Consider the following 18260-nt stretch of genomic DNA (forward strand, 5'->3'; position numbering starts at 1 on the left):
TAAGGAAAGGCGAATTTTGAGGTTTGTTACGCTCAAAAGATTCATACACGCACTAAAGATACTTGTACTTTTGTAAAAACGAAGTATATTTGTCATGAAGTTTAAAACTATTTTTATTTTATTTAAAATAAATTAATGATATAGATAAGTGGCAACTTAGAGTCAGCGCGGAAATTAGTGTGCGACATTGTTTGTAATTTATTACAATAAAAATCATTAAATTACAATAAAACGAACGTTTCGACTCCTTTTTTGGATCTTCATCGGCGCGATAGATATTTAAATAATATTATATCCTGTTCAACTTAAAAAAGTTAACAATCGTAATGAAAACTTGAACAAAACACAATTGACATGTTACATGGAGACGAAATAAACATGTTAGTTAATTCGCTATGGAAGGATACCAGGGAAGTAAAGGTCCCAGCAAACACAGATACATAACTGTAACATTGCCTTAATGAAACGGAATGTAACAAGTAATATAACGTATTTATTACATATAACATTCACGTTGGTTGTTATTTCCCACTCATACAAAATTGCACTTATATGACATGAAAAAAACATGTTACTAAAATGTAATATGATTGTTACAATCATGTAATGTGCATCCAAGTAGCAAACTGACGTCACAATAACAATAAATTTTGGTCACAAAATGACCAATTAGATATCCTAAGTTAGGTCGAAAATGACGTCGATATGTCACATTCACGGGACGTCATTTTCTGACATTTGTTTGAGACCAATTACAGTAATAATATAACATATATTAATGTAATATATATTATAGGTAAATTTAAATAATTTAATTTATAAAATTAAAAATTTTGTTTATATGGAAGTTAATTTCTGTTTCATATTTTAAGTGGATAATAACAAAAGATTTTCACTTATTCGGATAGAAATTGTCCGAATAAATTAAAATCGGATATTATCTGTCCGATTTCTAAAAATCAGTTTAATATTTGAATTTCCTGATACGGGAATTGTATCAGAGATTGAACTGATAAAAAAATAATTACAATGTTATTAACCGCATTTTGCAGGCTTTATATACGCTCATAACAAAAATTTGAATACAGGTATAGATAGTGAATAGCGCACCGCATAGCGGTAAGCAAATGAACTATAAACCCGATATTAATTACAAAAGGACTTTATTTGGACGATCACAAGACGATCTTCAAAATTACGTCTTTGGCTAATCTATGAAACCTAGCAAGCAAAATGATGCAAATTTTGCGCAAAGTTTGCAGCAAACTCAAGCATGCCTTTACAGTAAGATTGTGACAAGGAGTGTCCGCAAAAAGCTTACCTTTTGCTGGCACGTTTTGTCGCAACAGTGTGATGCACATTTTATGCAAATAATAGAGCAAACCTTGCTGTGCACGGCATGACAGCAAATTTGTGGCAAAAATAGGACAAACCTTGCTGTGCACGACATGACAGAAAATTTGTGACAAGAATAGGGCAAACCTTGCCGTGCACGGCATGGCAGCAAATTTGTGGCAAGAATAGAGCAAACTTTTTCGTGCGTAAATTTGTGGTAATTTTCTGTGTAGGGTGATTCAGAAACTTTGCGACAAACTCTGAGGAACGATAAATCTCGCAGAGAGGAATATTTTTTGTGAAGCAATCTATCATGTTTTCTGACGCGTTGTTTAAGAATATGCGACCGTGCAGATAAGAGTCTTAGGTGACATTTATTATAATTATGAATGATGATAATATATGAATAATTGAAAATGAATTCATAATATGATGAATATATGAATTTTATATATATATATATATATATATATATTTTTACATTTTAAGTAAACGGATGATTTAAACTTTTTCAGACATTTATCTGTCCGATCTAAGAGAAAAAATCAGTCCAATATCTGAATTTCCTAAGTTTGGGATTGTATCAGTAATTGAACTGATAGAAATAGTTATATTTTTAATCTTCTACCAGTTGCTTTTTGCAAGCTTTATATACTTCTCATGACTAAAAATCAAATACGAGATGGATGCATATAGCGCGTCGTATAGCGATGAACAAACGAACTATCGGCTATATTACTATATTTTTGTAAAATTTGTAATAAAATAAAGCTGTAAATTTGCTGCCATGCCGTGCATGGCAAGATTTGCTCTGTTATTGACGTGAATTTTGCATCTCGTTGTGCAAAAGTATACTTTGCTCTGTTCTTTTAGTAAATATGTTATCATATTGTGTACAATAAGGTTTACTCTGTTCTTGTCGTAAATTTGCTATTATAGCGTGTATAACAAGATTTATTACTAATTGATGTAAAGTTTGTGTTATACCATGAATAGCATCATATGTGTTCTTCTATGCGTAAAATAAACGGGCAAGCCCTTTCTTATTATTTACAGCATCGTAAGACGAAAAGTTTTGCCGTCAATTTACTTCGAACTTTTTAACAAACCAAAACAAGACAAATGTTTGCTAGACAATTGTTGTCAAAATTAAAGCTTTGTCGCAAAGCTTTGGCAAAACGTGATTTTAACATTCTTGGCTATCTGGGAATGAGGTCTTTTAAACGTCAATTATTAGTCGCCGATATTATAGATCAAAAATAGACGTCATTATATCGTCTTTTGACATTACTCTGTCACTGGGCTGTTACATTACATATTACTCCCATGTTACATAGCAGTTATAGTCTGGTGTTATATTGCATAAATAAGAGACAATTATGTAATCCCAATATAAATTAGGCATAACAACTGTTACATTACATGTTATTCCCATGTTATATAGCAGTTATGTTATATAGCAGTTATCTATGTTTACTGGGGTATGTCATGATGTAAGATGTTTGAATTCCCCTCCATCCTCGGTTGACTAGCCAGGAAGCATGAGAATTAATAAGGATTAAAAAGACATGTTCTCGATGTGCTTCCTGGTATGTTCCAACGATGTTAGTACAACCAATGATTAAAAAGGACTATCGCAATCAAGATCACACAACACAAATCAGTCTGTTGAGATGGAGGAAAATTCAAACATCTTACATCATGGATGACATACTTTTAATTCCCTGGTATTGTTCCATAGCGAATTAATTAACATGTTTACTTCGTTTCCGTGTAATATGTCAATTGCGTTTTGTTCAAGTTTTCACTGCGATATTATTAACTTTTTTAAGATGAACAGGATATAATATTATTTAAATATCTATCGCGCTAATGAAGATCTAAAAAAGGGGTTGAAACGTTCGTTTTATTATAATTTGATGATTTTTATTGTAATAAATTACAAATAATGTACGCGCACTAATTTCCGCGCTGACTTTAAGTTGTCACTTATCTCCCAGGTAGCAAGGTGTCGTCTATTTGACGGCATTTTATGATCATTCTTATGACACAGCAGACGTCTTGAAATGACGTCCAAATGTCGTAAAACTGACCTACTTTTGTCTCATCTGAACGACGTTATAAATCGACGCCAAAAATACGTCATTTCTCAGGTAGCAAGGTGTCGTCATTACAACGTCATTTTTCAGTCACTTGTTACGTCAACTTCACCTTTGAAACGACATAAAGTGACATTAAAATAACGGTCATTGATCACAGACCGTTGATGTCATATGTATGATAAAATGACAATAAACGGATGATTTTAACTTTTTCGGATATTTATCTGACCGACTTTTAAAACTATCAGTCTAATATCTGAATTCCTTATACTGGGATTGCATCAGAAATTAAATTGATACAAGTAAATACATTTTAATCTCCTGCCAGTTGCTCGAAGCTTTATATAATTCTCATGACTGAAACTCAAATACGAGATAACACACGTCGCGCATCGCATGGCAATAAATAAACGAACTAATGGCTGAAATATCTTTTTGTAAAGTTTTGAAATGTTGCGCGCAGTAACATTTCTCATAAAATATTAAATAAATAATAATTTTGAATATATAAAAACTTGAACATCAAATTTAATTATTAATATTAAACAATATTTCATAGTTTTGTAATATAATATACCGTATTTTCAAGGGTTTTGAACAGGAAGTTATGCAAACTTTATAAGTATCATAAAATATTGTATTTATAATTTTCTTTATATAAATACGTTAATTTTAATATTGACATATTTTAACAACATTATGTCATATGATAAGAAATGACCTTAAAATAACGTTATAATAATGACACCTTGCCTGGGTAATTAATCCTAATAAATAATAAATGTTAAGTTGATGATCAACAAAACTTATAACATTATTAATATATCGAATGTACATATAGTTAATCTAAAATTTGATCAAAAAATTGATATTGCAAGTATACAGAATAGATTATAATTAACGTCAGTAATTGGTCATTGATAGAACCTTACTAATACGTTAAATGGTCAAATAATTAATTACTAATTAGTGAAAAGTGTGACGTTGTAAATACGTCATAAGATGGTAAATCTACTAACGTCATTAATAGGTCAAAAAAATGACATCATTATTACGTCTTCATTTGGTAACATGACGTTCGCGACTTCAAATGACAAATTATTGACATCAAATTGACGACACCTTGCTGCCTGGGCTATATCATTAATTTAATTTATTAATAAAGAGTCTGTACTTTGATTATTTTATTTAAAAGTCAAATATATACGCACTATGATGTTTTTACTCTATAAATACATGAGCAAGTTGTAAATGTGACATAGTGGAAAAATAGCGAGGAAAAAATGTAAGAACTTAGAAGCTAAAAATATTAAGAGTAGGATAGTAAGGTTGGTTCTAGCTCACTTTTGCAATGAGTGTGAGAGAGAGGTACCATTGGAGAGAGAGAGACAGAGATATGTGTCTGAGCAGTTTGTTGGTGCCCGCGGGGGGGAGTTCGAGCCGGGGGGGAACGGGGTGGTACGTAGGGCGAGGGGGGAAGCGGGGTACGAGTCGCCGAGAATGCTCGAGAGATGGTGCTCGGGTCGATCGGGGGGATCGCGGTTCCTCCCCGATTCGACCTTGACGCGACTCGTTCTTTAGGGACGCGCGCCGCTTCTAGCGCGCGATCCGCTATCACGATTCTTTAGGGACGCGCGCGACGCTTCTAGCGCGCGATCCGCGAGCGGACGCCGGGCGCCCGGCGTCGAGGGGGACGGCGTTAACGGCGATACGAGCACGCTTATCGCGTTTCGGGGCGAGTTTTTTCCGTTTTCCGGCGACGACGCGCGTCCGGTGGCGAGACGCGTCCGAGAGCGAGTATCCGGCTCGGTTAATCGGGGCGCGTCCTCGCTATTTTTCCCCGTTATAAAAGAACGCCGTGGCGGTCTCGAGGTATTAGTACGTTCGAGAATATTTCGCGGCGCAATGAAGCGCGCGCCGAGCGCTTTAACGAGATTAGAAGGAAGAGCGGTGAATGTTCGAATCGGAAGTATCGAGGATATACGGAATTTGGAGATACTGAATTGTTTGAAGAAGGAACTGCGCGAACGTTATATAGAGGACTGTTTGTACTGTAGAGAAAAGATCGGCTTCGCGGAAGAGTTCGTGCGAGAGGCGAGTGAGACGCGATTCGACGAGCCCTTCGCGAATGTCGGAGCCGACGGCTATTTGCTTTATCGCATTTGGAAACGGCGATACGGAGTTCCGAAATTTTCGTGGGATGTGAATCACGTCGTGCATTGCTTTTTTAAGTTCGGTTGCCGATTCGGGAACAGAAATTATTTCGAGGAGGACGAGAGATATTGCGCGTATTGCGCGCGTAGCTCGAGTTTCGTGAGAAACGTATCGACGCACGTGACAAAAACGGTGTATAGCGAGATAGTGCCCACTTGCGATCTCGTCGACGAGGTTTTCGACCTGTCGAATAATTGGTGCGGCGGCTGCGCGACGAGAGCTTTGTTCTACATCGAGAATTACGACGAAGAAGAGACGTGGTTTATCTGTAAAAAATCTTGGCGTTCGTTAAACGACGAGTGACGAATCGAGAAACGATGGAGGCGCGCGATCTTCTCGATAGCGCGCGGGAGGACGCGTATCGCACGTGAGCACGACGGTGCGACGAGCGTCTCGAATCTCTGCGGGAGAGGTGTCGAGGCGAGCGCGGAGGGAGATCGACCGGAGCGATCAATTCTCTTATCGCTCGAATCGTTCGATTGACGGGCGCGAGAGACGATCTGCGTCGACGTTTCGAACGCGTGGGAGGCGCCGTAGAGAGACGCGAGGGATTCTCGTGGTCCGAGATCGAGACGGCTTTCTCTAGACGCGTTTTAACCGGCGCGGTTATTAATTTCGATTATATCGAACCTCTGCGATTTCTCGAGGACGCTAGAGATACCGTGCTCGATCGAATACGCGATGTTATGGATAGATATAACAGTGTCAAGGTCAATACCGCGTTCATCAACGAGTTCGTCTCGGGCGACAAGATCGGTGTTAAGACTATCGCCACGAAGAATTATCCGCTTCTACCTCTTTCCGACCTGCGAGAGTGGTACGGGAAGCGAGGTCGATGCTACTCTAGCCTCGTTGGAGGAATTTCAGGAGCGCGATAGCGGATGGGCGTTATCGCGAATACTTAATTTAACGGTGAATGTGAACAGGTACAATCCTATACGCGCTGGATGTCGCGTCGAGATACCGCGAGAGATTATGTTGAAGAAAGCGGTGATTAATGTGCGATCTACGGATAACGCGTGTTTCGCGTGGGCGGTAGTCGCCGCTCTATATCCAGTCGAGAAAAATACGGAGAGAAGCTCGCGGTATCCTCACTACTCGACGGTGTTGAATCTGGAGGGCGTTGAGTTTCCTATGAGTTTGAACAGAATTACTAGATTCGAGCGTATTAACAGCATATCTATCAACCGTGTACACCGTTTGGAATAAGAAGAACGGGAAAGGCGGCTGCCGTGTCGTTCCTCTGCGTCTCACTGGTGATAAAAAGGACAGACACGTTAATCTGCTGTATCTGGACGATACGACGCAACGAGATAACGCGGCGCATTTCGCGTGGATCAAGAATCTGTCGCGACTCGTCGACTCGCAACTGAGCGGTAGGCAAAATAAATCGCATATATGCGATCGGTGAGTACAAATTAAAAGAATCGTCGCGCGATGTCGATAATGTACGTGATTTAAAAATGTGCGTTATGTCGCAGATGCATGCATTATTTTCGAACGAGCGATAAGTTATCGGCTCACAGCGTGGACTGCGAAAGGATGAACGAGTGCGCTATAGTCCTTCCTACCAAAGACGACAAATGGTTAGAGTTTCGCAACTACGGTAGAAAAGAGCGGCTTCCGTTCGTGGTGTACGCCGATCTCGAATTCGCGCTGGAAAAGAAAGAGGAAAGGAGAACGTCGAACACATCTATCGTTCAGCATCACAAAGTCTATAGCGCCGGATATTACGCGTGATGCGCGCTCGACGGCGTTAGCTCGACTTACAGAGCTTATCGCGGCGAGGATTGCGTATCGTGGTTCGTTAAAGAACTGCACGATCTAGCGCTTCGCGCAAAGACTATTCTCGATACAGATGCGCCTAGGACGGATCTTACATCGGACGAGTGGGAGAGATTCATAGGCGCGACGCACTGCAGCATATGCAAGAGACCGTTCGAATCGGAAGACGCTCGCGTGCGCGATCACTGTCATCTGACCGGACGGTACAAAGGTCCGGCGCATTCGAATTGTAATTTAAATTATAAGGATACTTACGTAATTCCCGTATTCTTTCACAATTTATCGGGCTACGACGCGTATTTTATCATTAAAGATGTAGCTAACGCTTTTCCCGGCAGCGTGGAAGTATTGCCGATAACGAAAGAAACGTACATCTCTTTCACGAAGAACGTCGAGGATGCGTGGGACGAGGGATGATTCGGGAGACGTTTGAAATTGCGCTTTGTGGATTCTTTCAAAAATTGGCGTCGTATCTCGACAAGAGCGAGTTGAGGATCGCGCGTTCGGAATTTTCCGATCTTAGCGACGCCGATTTCGAGCTTCTCGCGCGAAAGGGTTTTTCGTACGAGTATGTCGACGACGTAGATAAATTGCTGGAGACTCGTTTACCGCCGCGCGAGGCTTTCCACAGTTCGCTAACCGGTGACGCGATATCCGAGAGCGATTACGCGCGCGCGATAAGAGTCTGGGAGCGGTTTCGCGTCGAGACGTTAGGCGACTATAGCGATTAGTATTTAAAGACTGACATTCTTCTATTGGCCGATGTCTTCAAAAATTTTCGCGACGCGTGTATGAGAAGTTATAATTTAGATCCCGCGTACTATTACACGTTACTAGGATACACATGGGACGCTATGTTAAAGTATACGGGTGTGCGATTCGAATTGTTAACCGACATCGATATGGTGATGTTCGTGGAATGCGGAATACTCGGCGGGCTAAGTCAATGTTCCAACAGATACGCGCGCGCTAATAACAAGTATTTACAGTCGTACGATTCCTCGGAACCATCGTCGTATCTCATGTACTTCGATATAAATAATTTGTATGGATGGGCGATGTGTCAGTCGTTGCCTTACGAAGATTTTCAATGGGTCGATGACGTTACGAGCATTGACTTAATGTCCGTGACACCGAACTCGCCTATCGGTTACATTCTAGAGGTCGACCTTGCGTATCCGTCCGACCTTCACGACTCTCACGCTGACTTGCCGTTCTGCCCGACGCGCGATAAGCCGCCCGGAAAACGAGACGAGAAACTTCTCGCCACGCTGTACGATAAGAGCCGTTACGTGATATATTATCGCAATCTGCAGCAATGCGTTCGACACGGATTACGCGTTACGAGAATACACAGAATATTGCGATTCGCACAATCTCCATAGCTGCGCGGATATATCGAACTGAACACGCGATTACGAATTAACGCGAAAAACGAGTTTGAGAAAAATCTGTACAAATTGATGAATAACGCCGTGTTCGGCAAAACTATGGAGAACGTGCGCAATCATTCAAATTCCGACTCGTGACTCGATGGGACGGGCGATACGGCGCGGAAGCGATGATCGCAAAGCCGAACTTTCACAGTAGAAGCGTCTTCGCGGAGGATCTCGTAGCCGTGGAATTGCGCAAACTCGAGATTAAGTTCAACAAACCGATCTACGTGGGTATGTGCATTCTCGACGTATCCAAGATTCGTTTATACGAATTTCATTACAAATACATGCTACCATTGTATCGAGATAAGTGTAAGATAATGTACACCGACACGGATAGCCTCATTTATCACGTCGAGTGCGAGGACGTGTACGAGGATATGAAGCGCGATATCGACAGATTCGATACGAGCGATTACGCGACGGACAACGCGTACGGTATGCCTCTCGCTAATAAGAAAATACCTGGTGCGATGAAGGATGAGAACGCTGGCGCGATTATGACCGAATTCGTCGGACTCAGAGCGAAGATATACGCGCTGCGAGTCGACGGTAGAAGCGATACGAAAAAGATCAAGGGTGTTAAGAGCGGCGTCGTCGCGAGAACGATAACGTTCGACGATTACGCGCGCTGTCTTCGACGAGGGATCGAGATGAAGCGCGAGCAGTTTTGTATAAGGTCCAAGTTACACGAGATGTATACAGTGTCGGAGTTGAAGGTCACGCTCAGTCCGCACGATGACAAGCGATACGCGATATCGGGAACTACGGATACTTTACCATGGGGGCATTATAAAATACCGCTGTAAGGAGCGAGAAAAACGTATATCGAGAATGTAATAAATATTATTTATGTTTAATAAATACTATTCACGTTTAATAAAATACTCCGAGAGCACGATAGAAGAGAATAACGAGCGCATGTTTCGCGAGGATCGAACTCGCGAGCGCTTCGTAATTTTGCGAAACGCGCGTTCGCTATTCTATCTACGACGCTCTCGGAGACGTTTCTTAAAACATTCAAACTTTAGTAGTTTATTGTTAGTATAAATATATTTTATAAATAATATAACATATTTTATAAATAATATAACATATTTTATATATTCAGCATAGTATTACCATCGCATTTTCGATATAATATTTCGCGGTCGCGCCGAAGATAGTTCGAGAAGAATCGAAATGTGTTTTTAACCAAGATTTTCGAAACCTGACGTTTCTAGATCGAAGGAAAGTATATTTCGATCTAAAATGTTAGGATGAGAAACATCGGTTAACATTTTACGAATTATCGCGTCGAAAATAGTTCGAGAAGGACTGAAACACATGTTTTTAACTCAAAAAGAAAAGATTATATATTTCGATTTGAACTATTTGGGTGAGAAAACGTTGGTTAACATTCTACGAATTATCGCAAAGAGACGCGCTTCTAAATTTCACATCAAAGTATACAAGTTTTACATCACAGGCTTGTATTCTTTGACTTGGAATTTCGAGACTCGAAACATCGGTGAACGTTCTACGAATCGTCTCCAAGAACGCGCTTTTTGCGCGAATAATTAATTTGTTTTTATAAATAATATAATTTGTATATCCGAAAATGTAATAAATATTCGCGTTTAATATAGTTTCCTTTAATAAAATGCTTCGAGAGAAAAATAACAAAGGCGGGTCGAGTATTTCTACATTATAAAAAATCGCTGAAACGTCCGATCAGTCCTATATGTAATAGATTTTAAGTCAGATCCGGTAAACTATTCTAGCTCAAGATTTGTAGAGCTAGAATAACTTTTAATTCTTGCTAAAGATTTATTCACAAATCTTGAGCTAGAATAGTTTACCGGATCTGCGTCAAAATCTATCATAAATAGGACTGATTAGACATTTTCACGATCCTTCTATTATGTTCTCGGAAGTATTTTATATAGAGCAACGCGAAAAAATGTTAATGCGAGTTACGATGCTGGCATAGTGACGCGATAGAAAATGTATATAGGGCGCGAGAAAGAGTACGTATAAAGCTCGAAAGAGAGAACGCAGGATACGGCGACCGCGTAGCGGCGCGAGAGAGAACTCGTATAGAACGCGAGAGAGAATCCGTATGTAACGCGATATAAAAAATCGTGATAATCTGCATTCTGTCCAATTCGTGGTGAATCTTGACCCAGATTATGCGAGCTATTCCAAATCTTGACTGGAGTAACTTACCAAATCTGAGGCAGGATTTATCGCAAGTTGGACAAAGCGGAAATTTTCACGATCTCTTTATTATGTTCTCGAAAGCATTATATATCGAGCAACGCGAAAAAAGGTTACCGCGAGATACGACGTTCGCTTAACGACGCGATGAAGAATTCATATAGAGCGGGAGAAAGAGTCCGTATAAAGCGCGAAAGAGAAAACGCAGGACGCGGCAGCCGCGTAGCGGCGCGAGAAAGAATCTGTATAGAGCGCGAGAAAGAATTTGTATAGAGCGCGAGAAGAACCCGTATGGAACGCGATAATTTCGCGATAATTTTTATTTTTCTAACGAATAATTTTATTTAATATATGTAGTTGTATTTAATATATATAGTTGTATTTAATATATATAGTTGTATTTAATATATGTAGTTGTATTTAATATATGTAGTTGTATTTAATATATGTAGTTTTATTTAATAAAAATACATTTTTATCATAATACAGCCGTTTTATTTATCCAAGAATTGTGCGATTCGTCCATTCCTAGCCATTTCACGTAAACCTCGTCGCCCTTTCGACGCAGCATCTTTTCCACGAGATACACATCGGGATCGCCGACGCGCAGCAACTCGTGCTCGTAGAATCCTCCGGCGATCGGCTCGCCGCGCGAATCCTTCAACAGATACGTTACGGGATTAGTCCGATGTATCTTAGTTATTCGAAAAATCTCGGTGGTCCAGTTAGGTGTAAAGCCTTTCTCGAAGATCGTCTTAAATTTGCTGACGCGTACCGGATCGGCTACTTTGAATTTCGCCGGAGCCGCGATCTTTATATTGCTGTACACAGTATTTAAAAGTTTATCGGCGATCGCTGGAGTCACGTCGACGGGTCTCATACCTATAGTGCGATGTTTTTGCGCGTTATATTCCTCGACGAGTCGAGGTAACTCGTCGATCCACTTGTACGTTCCGTTCAGCGTGAAGTACTTCCACATAGAGTTTTTGAGCGTGCGATTGAATCGTTCGACTATCGACGCCTTCATCACCGAGTACGTCGAGTAATGATTCACTCCGCACTTCTTCGCGAAATTTCGCACCTCGGCATTGTAGAATTCCTTTCCTTTGTTGGTCTGCAGATTTTTCGGACACCACTTAGAGTCTCGCACTATTTTAGATAACGCTCGGATAACCTCGTTCACGCTCTTGCTCTTAAGCGGTACAGCCCACGCGCATTTGCTTAACGCGTCGATAACGGTGAGTATGTAGTTGTGGCCTTTGTTGAGTCTCGCGTAAGGACGCATCTCGACCACATCCGCCTGCCATAGGTCGTCGTACCCGCGCACCGCGACGCGACGACGCGGGAAGTTTCTTCTCGCGAGCGCGTGCAATTCCTCGACTAGTCTTTGTTTTTCGACGCTCATAATTCTCTCCTCTTTCTCTCGAGAATAACGCTGGGTGGGATCTCTCTCTCGAGCGGCTCGCCGCTCCCGCTAATCTTCGCCAGTTCCCTCACTCTTCCCAATAGCTCGTCCGCGTCTCTCTTCAATCGCGAGGTTGAATTTTCCAATTCTCGTATCTTCGTCTCGGATTTCGCCGCGACGCGCGATTTTTGGGTTAGTTCCTGTATTATTTTACCTTGATTGAACAGTATTTTATGATTGCTCGCGCTTCTCATCGAGGACTCCGCCGCGTTGAGCGATATAGTATTTTTCGCGGCATCGATTCGATCGCTTAAACCATTGATTCGTTTATCCAAAGCATCGATCCGTTTATCTAGAGCGTTAGCGCTCGCTTCTATTCTCGAAATGGAATTTTCCACGGCGTCTATTCGTTTACTCAGAGCGTCGTCGCGCGCTTTTATCTCGGAAACGAAACTCTCCGCGACGTCTATTCGTTTACCCAGAGCGTTATCGAGCTGGGCGAGTCTCGTGAACAGTAGGATGACGCCCTGCCCCGCCTCGTCCGCGTCTTTTCTCAATTGCGATGTGATTCCCTCGACGTAGCTTTTGCTCGTCGCGTCGGCGTCCTCCTCAGGCTGAGCCAAGCGTTTTATCTTGCGCTCTCTCGCGTCGTACTCGATGGAAGAACTTAGACACAGCGCGTTATCGCGCACGTAATTTCGCAGAGACTCAATAGCCGGACGTAGTCTTCCGATTCTCGCGTCGTAGCCTCGGTTTCTTAGAGGTGTGCCGAATTTGCTCACGGACATCACGAATCCCGCGTACGACTGCGACGGTCGTCGACGCGACAGTTCGATTTATACGATCGCTCCCGTCTCGCGAAGCTCCTCGATTATCGATAGAATCTCGTTTTCGTGAGCGTTGTTGCCGGCTCGACGCGAAGCGACCAACAATCGCAGACGATCCACTAATTCGTTCGGATCATCCCAATGAACGTAATCGATTCTATTGTTCGTGACTCGCATAGTCGACGGTACGCGACCCGCGCCAATCTTTCTCGCGCCGCTGCCGTGGATAAGCGGAGCAATAACGAATTTGTATTTGTATCCTTTATTACCTAAGACAGACTTTTTAGCGCCATGATCGCGTCTATGAGCGTTCGTTGTTAACAATATACTTCTGTACGTTAATTTATCCTTTTCTGTATATATGAGACTATTAGGAATTTTCATAAAGATTAATTCGTACAAACCGGGAGTACCGATGTATTTAATCTCATCTATGAATATGGAATCATTCGCGTCTACGTCGAATCGCTTATTGCCGAGCATCGCGCTTTTCTCGCCGATGTAAACCCCGTAAACGTGATCGATCTCGTTCGGCGCTTCCCCGCCGAGAAGAGCCCCCATATACTTTCGCTCCAACGGTCCTAGCCGACCGTGCGATATCTTGCGACCTTGAGAAATTCGCGGAATTTGTCTAACGGGTATTTCGAGCGTCGAGGGCGACTCGAGACTCTCGGATTCGAACGCTTTCTCCTCGGTTTCGTCTCGCGCGAATGGATCTCTCTCGACGGAATACTCGTTTAATGGAGTAGAGACGGCGTCCAATCGTCGTCGCGCGCGTATTCGTTTTGCCTTAGGTTTTTTCCAAACGGGAGTCAGCGCTTCGTCCTTCCATTTTTCCTCGACGCTCGTCGTCGCGGGCGAGGCGTCGATTGCGTCTCGCGTTTAATTTCGTCTCGCTCTATCTCGTCTCGCTCGGCGCGATCGGCGATGCGCCGCAGCGGTTCGACGATCGGCTTGAAACGACTCTCTACCGCGATCTCGTTTTCCATTTTGCCGGTCTTCAATGCTCTGTGTTTTTTACAAATCGACGCGTGCGTCTTAGCGATCACTTTCGCCGTCTTTTCGCGTTCACCGATATCCATCGAGGCCATTGCAACTAACGAATCGATTCTTCTCGCTCGCTGGAGAGAGCGATCGGTGCATTCGACGTATCCGCGACGACTGATCGCTCTACGGTACAATGAAGTCGTTAAACCCTCGTCTGTATCTACCGGCGCGAAGCGCGCTATCTTTGTCGATCACTAAGAAACCATATTTATACCGCCAACACGCGCGACATAGCGCGTGAAAATTCTCGTGCGACATATCCGTGTTTACGTGATCGTTGTACGCGTCACGCAAATTAATGCCGTCCTGTTTAAAGAGAATCAACAGATTCGCGTTATCTCGACTCAAATGCTTCGGTATTTTAGCGTACGTTTGGCACAGATAGAAGCAATCGACGTTCGAGTGTCGACCCATAGTGAAATACTCCCTGATAGTATCTTGTTTGTCGCACGCTACGTCGTCGAACACGAATATCAAATTCGGGAGCGCTTCGCTGGGCGGAATAACGTCAAAGTTACTAGAAAATGTGAAATAACCTATATCCTCCATCGGTGTTAATAAATTCTCTAAATATTGATATTTAGGCTGCTGCAACGACTTCGAGTAAACGTAAACGTTCTCGAAGCGTACGCCATGCGGACTCTCCAACAAAATTATCAACGCGTTCGTTTTACCGCAACTAGAGGGGCCGCAAATGACGCAGCGAATAGCGCTCGGTAATAGACGACCGTGTCTGCGCGCTTCCTTCGACGGTCGCGCCCTATTGTCGAGGTTCGTCACCTTTATCGCGATCGGTTGCCGCACGAAGCGCATTCCTCTCGCCGCGCGCGTGCGCGGTACACTCGCGCGAGGCAGAGCGAGACCTTTTTATTCATATACGAATAAATCGCCACCGATCGCGCAGTAGCGAATCGCGCGCGGTGAATCGAGATGTTTATCCTACTAATAGATGGCGACGATATTCTCGATTTCACCACCGATCAGTTGCGGTATATCCCGAAAATAATTTTGCTAAAACATTTCGGTCGCTACGTGGAACGATTGTGGGAGAAACTGCCCGAATATATAAGAGTGGATCCGGAGGTGCGGCGCTACCGTCGATGCCTAGAGTATTATAATCGCCCCTGGCAACGAACGCACATCGACGGTCCGGCGCCGTTCGTTAAAGATTGCGGCGAATGCAATTCGCGAAACGGCGGTACGGTGTGAGCTGTGGCGCTGGCTTATTGAACAGAGCGATAAACGCGCTCCCTTTCGAACTACATATACCTGGATATCAATTTTGCGGGCCGGGTACCCGTCTCGCGAAATGACTCGCGCGAGGCGATCGAGGCGTCAATCCTCTTGACGCGGCCTGCCGCGAGCACGACGTCGCGTACTCGCGAAGCGGCGAGTTTGCCGATCGACACGCCGCCGACCGCGCGCTCGCCGAGAGAGCGCGCGAGCGCGTCGCGGCGAGAGACTCGACTCTCGGCGAGAGAGGCGCCGCGACGGTTGTATGGATGGCTATGAAATCGAAGACGAAACTCGGAATGGGTACGACGAAAATCAAGAGAAGAAAGAGCAAAAGAAGAACGACCGTTACGAGGAAAAGAACGCTTCCGATAGCGAAACGCGGCGGCGTTTTACCCCTACTACCGTTATTGGGAGCTCTCGGTTCTTTGGCTGGGGGAGCAGCGGGAATCGCGAAAGCGGTGGACGATCGCAAAGCGGCGCGACGACAGCTGGAGGAGTTGCAGCGCCACGATCGCGCGATGGAGGGTCGTGGTTTATATCTCGCGCCGTACAAGCGCGGGAGTGGCGCGTCCTCGACGAGAAGAAGAGGAAACGCTAAAAAAAACTTCGCGTAAACAGACGCTAGAGATCCTCCCATCCGTCGGAGCAACGACGAATGAACAGTTAAATCGCGCGGCGATACTCTCGCGCGTGCCTCACTTTAGAGGCGTGTTTATGCGCGACGCGCTTCCGTCGCGGGCACGCCGCGACTAGAGCGGCATTGTGAATTTAGACGACACGTCCGGACCGAGTACTCACTGGGTGGCGTACGCGAAAAAAGGAGGCGACGCGATTTACTACGACGGTTTCGGCAATCTTCGTCCTCCGCGCGAACTCGCGCGTTATCTCGGGCGCGACGCGAACGTCCGATACAATCGTCGCTCCGAGCAGATGCGCGATCAGAATATCTGCGGACAATTGAGTCTTCGATTTCTCCGAGGAGTCGATTGGAGGAATCGCCAACTATAATATCGACCGTCGTTCGTCGATCGAGAGCAGTTCGATCGCTCTCGCCGATCATGTCGCTGACTCTCACTCTTTTCGGACGAAGCAGCGTTCTCGCGGCGAGTTATTTTCCGCCTCTTGATTTAAACGACAACGATTACGAGTTAGGTTTAACCAATTTCGAAACTTATAATACGATACCGAACGTAAATTCCGCGAATAATAAATTTTACTTCGATGATAACGACGAGATTATCGCGATTCCGGTAGGATCTTACGAGTTAAGCGCTATAAGCGCGTATCTAAGAGCGGCGATTTATCATAAACGACGAGCGAGAAAGGAGAGGCGAGAGCGCGAAAACGAGGAACCGGAAACGAGCGATGACGATTATATATACGATGCTGGCGGCGACTATTTCGAAGACGATGAGAATGGTGATAAGAGTGAAAATTCTATAACGCTTCGCGGTAACGATAACATTATGAGAAGCGAAATTAAGTGCGCGTATCGAGTAAATTTCACAAAACCCGATAATATCGGTTCGCTACTGGGTTTCTCGTCTCGCGTGTTACAACCGAATAAATGGTACGCGTCCGATAAGCCGATAAATATTATGGCCATTAACCTCATTCGGGTAGAGTGCAACGTCACGACAGGGGCGTATCATAACGACAAATCCGCGCATACTATACACGAGTTCGCGCCTAACGTTCCACCCGGATATAAAGTGTCGGAGATCCCGACGCAGATCATTTACCTCCCAATCATCGCGCGGATCATTACCGATATAAACGTGCGTGTTGTGGACCAGAACGGAATATTGATCGATTTTTGCGGCGAGGAGATCACGATTCGTCTGCACGTGCGGCGAAAACGGTAGAGAAGCGCGCGATGCTCGTAGTGAACGGGTCGAACGCGAGAAACGCGCCCGTCGTCGCCGTCGCGTCGCCTCTAGACGCGGAAAAGAGAAGGAAGAAGGGAGGAAGATTGACCGTCGCCAACGCGGCTTTCCTGCGCTCCTTGGGCTTCGTCGTGCCGAGGACCGCTTCTTCGTAAAAGCGGAATGTGCGACATTCTAAGCATCGGTGGGGAGCTGATTTTCACACGTACAACTCTTACGCCAATACCACGTTCGGGAATAGCGACGAGATACGAATTCCTATACAACAGCAGGATTTGTACACGTTACCTTGCGACAGTTTTCTCTACGTCGAGGGCAGACTCGAGTCGAAGGAGGCGCCGAGCGCGCAAGGGGAAATCGCGTCAATGACGAAATTAGTGAACAATTGCGCGGCGTTTATGTTCGAGGAGATTCGCTACGAGCTCGACGGCGTGGAGATCGATCGAAGCAGAAACGTTGGAATAACGAGCACGATCAAGAATTACGCGTCGCTGACGGTCGAGAGAGGCAAAATATTAAAAAACGCCGGATGGGACTTATTAGCGACAACTCATTCGTCGATCGACGATTTCAACTTTTGCATACCTCTCAACGTGCTATTAGGTTTTTGCGAAGATCACAAGCGCGTTGTGATCAACGCGCGACACGAACTTATTCCTTATACGCGCGCGCAACGATAACAATTGTATCATATCGCGCGAAACGCAAGAACCTAAAATCATTTTGTTAAAAATACAATGGCGAATGCTTCATATAGTATTGAACGATGTTAATAAATTAAAATTATT

The 18260-nt window shown here is 43.9% G+C and overlaps 1 protein-coding gene and 1 pseudogene across 5 annotated transcripts in view; both read left to right on the forward strand.

Moving 5' to 3' along the window:
* Positions 1-18260, forward strand: part of Cow (Proteoglycan Cow) — a 759293-nt gene that overhangs the window by 642954 nt on the left and 98079 nt on the right. The gene's annotated exons all lie outside the window — the stretch shown is intronic.
* Positions 6338-7062, forward strand: LOC138936044 (uncharacterized; annotated as a pseudogene).

This window comes from Polyergus mexicanus, unplaced genomic scaffold (assembly GCF_030449975.1).
Source record: "Polyergus mexicanus isolate NDT 795.1 unplaced genomic scaffold, iyPolMexi1.0 SCAF_9, whole genome shotgun sequence".
Taxonomy (NCBI): Eukaryota; Metazoa; Arthropoda; class Insecta; order Hymenoptera; family Formicidae; genus Polyergus; species Polyergus mexicanus.